The 10,988-nt window shown below is 42.7% G+C and overlaps 1 non-coding gene across 1 annotated transcript; it reads left to right on the top strand.

Annotated features, from left to right (window-relative positions):
• Positions 1-8,399: 8,399 nt before the first annotated feature.
• On the top strand, positions 8,400-8,617 carry LOC148044836 (small nucleolar RNA U3). The gene has a single exon (XR_015697210.1). It is a non-coding gene; the product is annotated as a small nucleolar RNA U3 (small nucleolar RNA).
• The last annotated feature ends 2,371 nt before the right edge of the window (positions 8,618-10,988 follow it).

Here is a 10,988-nt window from a genome sequence, read left to right as displayed (position 1 = left end):
CCTTACTGTTCCTTTCTCTGTGGGGCCTGATATTCCCGTGTAACAATTTCTTCTGTGTTTTCAAGAATGTGCCTAGCTTCGAAGCCAAGAATAGAAGCTGACACCAGATAAGCCGAGGTGGCGCAGTGGTTAAATGCAGCACTGCAGGCTACTTCAGCTGACTGCAGTTCGGCTGTTCAAATCTCACCGGCTCAGGGTTGACTCAGCCTTCCATCCTTCCGAGGTGGGTAAAATGAGGACCCGGATTGTTGTTGGGGACAATATGCTGACTCTGGAAACCGCTTAGAGAGGGCTGAAAGCCCTATGAAGCGGTATATAAGTCTAACTGCTATTGCTATAATATTTGCAGTAATGCCATCCCAGTATGAAGGCTCCAATTCGCTAGGCTAGAAAACAACTCATTTCTGACAGTACACAAGAATACAAGCAGGAGCAAATACAGATTCATATCGATTCCTATACTCCGTCATAACAATGAATGAATTAATAACATGTTTTTTTTTAAAAAAGAAATCCCCCAAATGGTGGGAAACAGGCATGCCTTTCTAATGGCAACCGACTTCTTCTGTCAGGTGTGTAGAAATCGCAGAGACGGTTTTTGCAAAAAAAAATATGCCTCGCTGCCACACATTCGTGCAACCCCAATTCCGCACGCTTTCCCCGTGCAAACACAGCCCGGGGTGCAAATCTTTGCACGCACCCAACCCGGGGGTGCAAATCTTTGCACGCACCATTCCGCACGCTTTCCCCGTGCAAACACAGCCTGGGGTGCAAATCTTTGCACGCACCCAACCCGGGGGTGCAAATCTTTGCACGCACCATTCCGCAGGCTTTTCCCGTGCAAACACAGCCCGGGGGTGCAAATCTTTGCACGCACCCTTCCGCAAGCTTTCCCCGTGCAAACACAACCCGGGGATGTAAATCTGTGCAAACACAAACGGGGGTGCAAATTTTTGCACGCACCCTTCCGCACGCTTTCCCCGTGCAAACACAACCCGGGGGTGCAAATCCTTGCACGCACCCTACGGAGGGGGGATGCGTGTGGAATCGCACCCCGATTTCGCTCTGCTCCACCTTCCTTCCCGCCTCCCCGTTTGCAAGCAGTTACGCAGCGGGGAAGAGAACGCGGTGACGGCATCCGCCGGCCTCAACTGAAATCCTCGGCAGTTGGGGTTAAAAAAGCAAAAGTCAGCCGCCGAGGTGCGTGGGGTGACCGGGAGAAAGGAGGGAGCGGGGCGAATGGAGGTTTTCTTTTTTGCGGGGAAGGGGGACGAAGCGGAGAAGCGGAGCGGGGCTGAGGGCGCAGAGAGAGATCGGAGATCTGTTTGGGGGTGGATGGGGGGGAGAGGAGAGAAAGGGGGTGACTTTCAGCCCACGCGGTACCCCCAACATGTTAACCAAAGCCGGAGAAGGCAACAGCCCTAGAGATGAAAAAAATCCCGAAATTATGAAGATGGGGAGGGGGCGACAATCCGGAATAAAACTTCCTAAAATTTAGGAATTCGTTATAAAGTTTTTACCTTTCTTCTGATCTGCGCCCTAACTGAGCCTAGAGTCGTTTTGGATAGTGAGATGGGCGGGTGTAAATGTGATTTGATTGATTGATTGAGAGGGGGGGAAGATCGATAGGTAGGTAGATATAGATAGGAGAGATAGGTGGGGATGGAGAGAGAGAGATGGATAGAGATGTGGCTGATAGAAGACAGAGATGGAGAGATGATGATGAATAGATAGAGATGGAGAAAGGTATGTAGATAGATGGATGAATGGATAGATAAGATAGATATGGAGAAATGGATAGACATGGATGGATGGTTGGAGAGAGAGAGAGAGAGAGAGAGAGATGTGGATGCATTGATAGATATGGATGGATGGATGGATGGATACATACACATACATACATAGTACATACATATAGATAGAGGTAGATGATAGATACTGAGAGATATAGATACAAACAGACTGATAGATAGATGATAGATAGATAGATAGATAGATAGATAGATAGATAGATAGATAGATAGATAGATAGATAGATAGATAGATAGATAGACAGACAGACAGACAGACAGACAGACAGAAATGGATGTATTGACAGATATGGATGGATGGATGGACGGATAGATAGATATGGTAGATAGGTAGGTAGATGGGTAGAGAGATATGAAGATGATAGATAGATAGAAGATAGAGAAATAGATGATAGATAGATAGATGATAGATAGGTAGATAGATAGATAGACAGACAGACAGACAGACAGAAATGGATGTATTGACAGATATGGATGGATGGATGGACGGATAGATAGATATGGTAGATAGGTAGGTAGATGGGTAGAGAGATATGAAGATGATAGATAGATAGAAGATAGATAGATGATAGATAGATGATAGGTAGACAGACAGACAGACAGACAGACGTGGATGTATTGACAGATATGGATGGATGGATGGATGGACGGACGGACGGACAGATAGATAGATGTAGATAGATAGATAGATGATAGATAGATAGATAGATAGATAGATAGATAGATAGATAGATATGAATATGATAGATAGAAGATAGATAGATAGATAGATAGATAGATAGATATGAATATGATTGATAGATAGATAGATAGATAGATATGGTAGGTAGGTAGGTAGGTAGGTAGGTAGGTAGGTAGGTAGGTAGGTAGGTAGGTAGGTAAGTGGATATGGTAGACAGATGAATAGATGGAGGGATATGGAGGGATAGATAGATAGTAGATAAACAGATTTGTACTGAGAGTGATGCAATAGATGTATGAATGACTGGAGGTAGATATAGATATAACATACCAATCCCTTTTAGGCTAAACTTTCCTAATTTATTAAATTAAATGTCATGATCGTATTAAAAGGCCTAAGATCGAGAAAGCTGGATATTTTATAAGGCTGTACTGGAAATCTCCTTCCTAGTCGAGAGATTGCACTAAAACCCTAGCCCGCTATTTGTGCACCCCACAGCCATTCTCATGATTTCTGCTCATTTATTTTCTCGGCCTTTCAGAAGGATCGTATGAATGCCCTCCCAAACCTCCAATGCCCCTTTTCCCTCTACCCGTTCTAAACACACACACACACACCGCGAGAAAAAACGGGTGTATCCCAACGACACGAGAGATCCTGGACGCTGGAAACTTCCCTACTCTTGCTCCCCACCTCGAGGGTCCGATTGGGGGGTCGCGCGCACGCACAGACACGGGTTAAATGCGTTCACACGACCCAGAGGTCCATGGAAGCTTGCAAAGGGGATGGTCTTTGGCAAAGGGGGCTTTTTAATGTCTCTTTCCCCTCCCCACTTTCAGGGAGCATGGCCCATACCCTTCCTGTTCCCTGCCCGGTCAAACTCGGGACAGTGAAAGTCGAGAGTCCCGAAGCTCGTCTACACGACTACGTCAAGCAAGGCAACTACGTCAAAGTGAAGAAGCTACTCAAGAAAGGTAACGGGAGGTTGGGTGTGAGCAGGAGGGGGGCGTGCAAAAGGAGAGGCGGGCGTGTTTTGCGCCGTCCCTTCGCTTTCGTGTTGCAAACTGGCGGGTCAATCCTGTTTTCTTCCAAAGGCGTTTTCTCTAGCAAAGATTTAACAAGAGTTGGAAGGGACCTTAGAGGTCATCTGGTCCAGGGTACTGCCACCTGCGGCTCTGGAGCCGCATGTGGCTCTTTCATCCCTCGGCTGCGGCGCCCTGTCGCTCAAAATACGCGTCACAACTGCCTAATCTTAAGCATAGGCTATCTGTAATTTCTTAGTCCCATATTTGTTTTGTATATAGTCAATGCATTTTTTCCAGTCTCGTTTATATCTCTCATTTGAGTGATCTTTAAGATATGCCGATATTTTCGCCATCTCAGCTAAGTTTGTGACTTTCAATGTCCATTCTTGAGTTGTAGGCAAATCTTCCTTCTTCCAGTATTGCGCCACCAACAGTCTTGCTGCCGTTATTAGGTGCAGAACCAAATTAGTCTCTACCGCTGTAAAGTCCGTACATATACCTAGTAAAAATAACTGGGGAGTAAACTTTATCCTTCTTTTAAAGATATTTTGCATGACCCACCACATTTTTATCCAGAATGCCTTAACCTTTTGGCAGGTCCACCATATATGAAAATATGTAGCATCGAGAGAACCACATCTCCAACATTTAGGCTGTACATTCGGGTACATAGAAGCCAGCTTTCTAGGATCTAAGTGCCAAGGTGGCGCAGTGGTTAAATGCAGCACTGCAGGCTACTGCTAGATCAGCAGTTCAGCGGTTCAAATCTCACCGGCTCAGGGTTGACTCAGCCTTCCATCCTTCTGAGGTGGGTAAAATGAGGACCCAGATTGTTGGGGGCAATATGCTGACTCTCTGTAAACCGCTTAGAGAGGCCTGAAAGGCCTATGAAGCGGTATATAAGTCTACTGCTATTGCTATTGCTATCTATAAAACATCTTATAAAAATTTTCTCTCAGGTTTTGTGCTTGTGTGAATTTTACATTTCTTACCCAGATTCTTTCCCGTATGTCCAACACTATTGGTTCTTCGATATTTTGAGCGCATGTGGCTCTTTCATCTTTCGGCTGCGGCGCCCTGTCGCTCAAAATACACGTCACAACTGCCGATGTGCAATACCCACCGGCACGCGATTTATTGAGGTTTTCGACCCATCTTCCTCCACCACCACCACCCCGGAGTTCAAAATGTTTTCGCTGCATGCAGAAATAAAAATTTATTTTCCCGGCAAGCAGAAATCGTTGATTTCATAAATGCAACACGCTATAGTTTTTTTTTTATCCTGTTGGAAGAAATGTCCTTCTGGGTTCACTTCCAAGTGTGGGAAAAGACACTGGAGACACGGAGGCTGCTTGGAAAGATGGTTTAATGGTGGACAGGATCACATGGCTTGAGCCTCCTGAACAGAAAAAGGGGAATTAGATGCTTCCAGATGTTGGGTGAAGAAGAAGAAGAGAGAGGGAGATGCTGAAAGTCCCTGGTTTTATGCCCTCTCTGGCCTTTGATCTTGATCTTGCGTTCTGATTGGTTGTCAGACTCCCATGGGGCCATGCAGGAGCAACTCTCTAGGCTGCGTTTTGAATCCAGGTTTGGTTGAGCATCGCTTCTTCCCAGGTGCCCTGTGGTGAGATGGCTAAAGGGCTAATCCTATCATGCCTTAATGCCATCCCCCTGGAGCCGAAGGGGGAGATCTTTGTTATGTAGAATAGGCTGACCCAGGCCTTTTTTTTTTTAAATGGCCCATCGGCAAAGGTGGGGGCTATTAAGAGTGAGTCTGCTTCGTGCCTAAAAACATGTTTTCTCCACTTCTGATCCAGGGAAATATAATATTCTGCCTTTTTTCAATATTTCCCAGGAGATTTTATTTCTCCGCCGGAGGGATAGGTTTTTAACTTCCTACAATGCCTAGCCTCAAGGTAAAAACATAATATATATGCAATTTACCTTCACTTTAGATCAGTGTTTCTCAACCTTGTCAACTTGAAGAGATCTGGACTTCAACTCCCAGAATTCCCCAGCGGGGAATTCTGGGAGTTGACGTCCAGACCTCTTCAAGTTGACAAGGTTGAGAAACACTGCTTTAGATAGTCAAAAGGGTTTTGTGGCTCCAGGTGTTTCCTTTTCTGTGGGAGACAGGTTCCAAAATCGCTCTTGGAGCCTTTAAAGTTGCCGATCCCTGATTAGTTCAAACCCCACTTTGCTCAAGCAGGGGACACGTGAAATGCATTTAGACACGGGTGCCTCGTTGTGTTGTTGTTGTTGTTTTCCTGAGCTCGTGGAAGCAGAAAGGGCCTCGCACGTAGGGCATGCATGCTATTTGCGCTGCCCAGTTGCAAGGTGGATTTTGGCGCTGCAGGATTCGGGAATTTTTGCATGGTGCATCGCTTTTCACTTTCCAAAACCGGTGCTCGGATGCAACCTTCTAACTTCCCATTCTTGCCTATGCCTGGGTCCCCCCAAAAATCTGTGGGAGTGTTTTCCTTTATTTTTTGCATTTTGCACGCGTGGTCCCCGATTTACGCTGAAGGCTAAAAGAAAAAAAGGGGGGTTTGAAGGATGGCGAAGGACGTGGAATCCGCAGACTGTAAACGGGGCACTATCAGTTCACCAGAGAATAGAATGAATGAATGAGCTGGAAGGGGCCTTGCAAGGTCTTCTAGTCCAGCCCCCCCCTCCTCCCGCTCAAACATAAATGAGGCACCCTAGGGGTGATGCAATGGAGAGTTGCCATAGGTTGACAAGTATCCAGCTATAATGTGATTTTTTAAAATTCCTTTTTCATATGTCTTAGTTTGGGGATCAGCTGAGATCAGAAGTTATGAATTGGGTATGAATCCAGGTGCAATAAAAATTAAGAAGGTTGGTTTCCCACTGGTGTGGGCATGTATTGTTTAAGAAACAAAAATTATTATTATTATTATACAATTGTATCACAGCGGCCAGTTGTTTCACCGGATTTGGCATTGGTTACTAGTCGGGCCCCACCCAGGGGCCTAGGACGTCGTAACGTATTTTCGTAATATGCGTGCAGATCCAATCAGTGCGGCTTTTTGCATTTGACTGACGGTGATTTTGTTAATTTTTAACTGTTTTAAATGTAATTCCAGTGCTTTTGGAATAGCACCCAGTGTGCCAATTACCACTGGAATTACCACTGCTGGTTTGTGCCATAGTCGTTGAATTTCGATTTTTAAGTCCTGGTATCTTGCGATTTTTTCATGTTCCTTCTCAGCGACCCTGCTATCACCTGGTATTGCGATGTCTATGATTGTGACCTTATTTTTCTCAACCAGTGTGATGTCTGGTGTATTATGCGCCAGTATTTTGTCGGTTTGTATACGGAAATCCCACAAGATCTTGACCATCTGATTTTCTGTGACTTTTTCAGGCTGGTGTTCCCACCAGTTTGTTGCTGTTTTAATATTATAATTTTTGCACAAATTCCAATGGATCATTTGTGCTACTGAATTGTGCCGCAATTTATAATCAGTCTGCGCGATTTTTTTACAGCAGCTGAGTATGTGATCAACAGTTTCGTCAGCTTCTTTGCAGAGTCTGCATTTGGCATCATCAGAGGATTTTTCGATTTTGGCCTTAATGGCATTTGTGCGGATAGCAAAATTATTATTATTATTATTATTATTATTATTATTATTATTATTATTATTATTATTATTATTATTATTATTATTATACAATTGTATCACAGCGGCCAGTTGTTTCGCCGGATTTGGCATTGGTTACTAGTCGGGCCCCACCCTGGGGCCTAGGACGTCGTAACGTATTTTCGTAATATGCGTGCAGATCCAAGCAGTGCGGCTTTTTGCATTTGACTGATGGTGATTTTGTCAATTTTTAACTGTTTTAAATGTAATTCCAGTGCTTTTGGAATAGCACCCAGTGTGCCAATTACCACTGGAATTATCACTGCTGGTTTGTGCCATAGTCGTTGGATTTCGATTTTTAAGTCCTGGTATCTTGCGATTTTTTCAAGTTCCTTCTCGGCGACCCTGCTATCACCTGGTATTGCGATGTCTATGATTGTGACCTTATTTTTCTCAACCAGTGTGATGTCTGGTGTATTATGCGCCAGTATTTTGTCGGTTTGTATACGGAAATCCCACAAGATCTTGACCATCTGATTTTCGGTGACTTTTTCAGGCTGATGTTCCCACCAGTTTGTTGTTGTTGTTATTATTATTATTATTATTATTATTATTATTTTTAATAACAATTATAGTCAAATGAAAATGGATATATGATGATGGTGACATGTATGAATATTTGAGTTAAAATGCTCGAGTTAACATGAATTATGTTTGTTGACTGTGGAAGAGATGCGTAAAAGTCTATTTGTAACCAACTGATACACTTTCTATAGCATGTAAAGAAGGATGTTGTATTTGTTTTAAATTAAAAATTAAAAAAAAATTAATAAGAAATTTTTTTTAAGAAGGTTGGTTTTGCTGATCCCCAATGCAAATCCCAGAATTGCACCAAATCCTGCCTCTTCTTATTGGCAAAGTTTGCAAAACTTACTTGAATTGAATTTGAAGGCATTCATTGCAATAGACGCGCGCATGGAAGGCGAGTTAATGAAGCTCCGCCCCTAAATGAAACCTGATTGGTTGTCCCGTTTCCCCGATGCAAATCTAAAAACCAGGAGGCCTTATGGGCCCTCTCGTGTTTTTTTGTTTTTTTGCGAATAACATACCCTCCGGATCAATATTTTTCAAAATAAATTCCGCGGGTTGTGTTAGAGATTTATTAGTGCGGAAGCAACGGAAGACGCGGCGGAGCATTGGTGATTAGGGAGGAGGTCGCTGTGACCTGAAGAGCCGTCGCTGTGGGTGACGCCGTGGAAGCGACGGAGGGTTCGTTAAGACTATACTTTCAGGGATCATTTCTATAGTATCCAACTAGAGAAATGCACTCGAAAGTGATCAGCTGAGCAAGCCACGAGGAGGAGGCGTAGTGTTCTCTCCTGAGCGCGAAGCCAGCAGGCGGTGCTATTTTCATGTGGCTGCTGCCTGCTATTGATGACCGTTCCGCCTCTTCCTTGCGGAGAGGCTGGAGGGAGAGAACGCAGTCTGAGTGGTTTGCTCGCTTCCCCCACCCCTTTTTTAACTGAGTGAAATGAAAGGAAAATGTTGTTTTGTAATCTCGCGCATGCTCGTCCTTGCGTTGGATTTCCCCCGGTTAAATTCCCACTCTGAATTGAAAGCAAGTGGCGGATATGCCGTTAATGTCCTTTAAAATTGCCTGTGCGGATTCCCATTCTTTTTTTATAGAAATTCCATCGTTTTATTTATTGTATTCAACCTGCACACAGACCGTTTGCAATCTTTCAGGAGAAAACCCACTTTTCCAACAGGTTTTTTTTTTTAAAAAAAGTTTGCCATTTTTAAGAGGCTGGGATTTCCCCATCCGGTCGGCTGACGTAGAGGATTCTGGGAGTTGAAGTCCGCACGTGTTAAAAAGTTCTGAAATCCGAGAAACTCTTTTAACGCGTGCTTCCGGGTTCTGCGAATGGGTAACCCATTCACATATTTGCAGTATAAGTATCATCTTTATTGTCATCGTACTTAAATACGACGAAATTGGTTGTGGTTCAATTAATTGAAATTAGTCCAGGTCTTAGGGATTTTGATAACTTTTAAAAGAATGTAAGAATTTGTTTTTTTTTCTTTTTTTTTCTTTTTTTTTCTTTTTCTTTTATCAATTTCATATATACATTCACAATTATATGATCTCATATAATAACATATTAATAATATGTGTTTATAACAATTTTTCCCTACTGTTGACAATATACTTGAAGATTGCTTTCTTAACATCCCATAGATCCATCTTATCTTACAACGGTCCTACTTCTTCTTCCCTCCCTCCCTCTTTCCTTCCCTCGTTTCTTCTCTCCCTCCTTCCCTCCTTTCTTTTCTCCTTCCCTCCTTCCTTCCCTCGTTTCTTCTCTCCTACTCCCCTTCCTTCCCTCCTTCCTTCCCTCCCTCCTTCCCCTTCCCTCCTTCTCTCCTTCCCTCCTTCCTTCCTTCCCTCCTTCCTTCCCTCCTTTCTTTTCTCCTTCTTTCCTTCCTTTCCCCCTTCCTTTCCTCCTTCCTTCCCCCCTTCCTTCTCTCCTACATTCCCTCCTTCCTTCCCTCCTTTTTTCTCTCCTCTCCTTCCTTCCCTCCTTCCTTCTCTCCTTCCTTCCCTCCTTCCTTCCCTCCCTCCCTCCCTCCCTCCTTCCTGCCCCCTTTCTTCTCTTTCTTCTCTCCTTCCTTCCCTCCTTCCTTCCCCCCTTTCTTCTCTTCTTCTCTCCTTCCTTCCCTCCTTCCTTCCCCCCTTTCTTCTCTCCTTCTCTCCTTCCCTCCCTCCTTCCTTCCCTCCCTCCCTCCTTCCCTCCCTCCTTCCTACCTCCCTTTCTTCTCTTTCTTCTCTCCTTCCTTCCTTCCTCCTCTCCTTTCCCTTCTCTCCTTCCCCTTCCTCCCCTTTACCCTTCCCCTCTTCTTCCCATTCCTCCCCTCTTTCCTACTCTTAGAATGTAAGAATTTGATTCACAGCCCAGGTCTTAAGAATTGCAAGAATTCTTAAAGATTTAAGAATTTAAATTTCTAAAGGATTTTCTATGAGGATTATCATTTCTCTTCTGTTTTAGCAATTCTTTAGCACTTATCTTTTCATGTCTTGGACAATAAAGAATTCCATTCCTTTCCTTTATTTTATTTTTTATTTTACTTTGTTTTATTATTTTGTTTTATTTTGTTTTATTATTTTATTTATTTTATTTTATTACTATATATTTTATTATTTTGTTTTATTTTGTTTTATTATTTATTTTATTTATTTTATTTATTTTATTTATTTTATTTATTTTATTTATTTTATTTATTTTATTTATTTTATATTTATTTTATTTATTTATTTTATTTTTTTATTTTTTTATTTTTTTATTTTATTTTATTTTATTATTATATATTTTTTTATTTTATTTTAAATTGTTTATTGTGTAAATCTGCCCAAACCAGTACATTCATTAAGTGGAAGCAAAGTTTTGTAGGGTATTTTTAACCTCTGCAACTTTTAAGCGAATGCTGGCTGGGGAATTCTGGGAGTTGAAGTCCGGACATCTTCAAGTGGCCAAGGTTGAGAAACACTGTTTTAAGATACTGGGACTTCCACTCCCAGAATTCCTCACCCCCAGGATGCTGAATAAGGGGATTCTGGGAGATGAAGTCCACAGGTGTTAAAAGTTCTGAAATCCAATTAACTGTTAACATCTGCTTCCAGGTTCTGCTAGTGGGTAACCCATTCACATGTTCCCAGTCCAGGTTATAAGAATATTAAGAATTCTTAAGAAAGAATTTAAGAATTTAAATTTCTACAGAATTTTCTGGGAGGATTATCATTCCTTTTCTCTTTTAGCATTAATTCAGTGGAAGCGGAAGTTTCACAGGACATTTTGGGAAAGGATAT

Source organism: Thamnophis sirtalis, unplaced genomic scaffold (genome assembly GCF_051295495.1).
Source record: "Thamnophis sirtalis isolate CommonGarterSnake01/CBP01778 unplaced genomic scaffold, rThaSir2_p1.2 scaffold_6, whole genome shotgun sequence".
Lineage (NCBI taxonomy): Eukaryota > Metazoa > Chordata > Lepidosauria > Squamata > Natricidae > Thamnophis > Thamnophis sirtalis.
The sequence above is the reverse complement of the archived record's forward strand: the minus strand, read 5'-3'. Positions and strand labels throughout refer to the sequence as shown.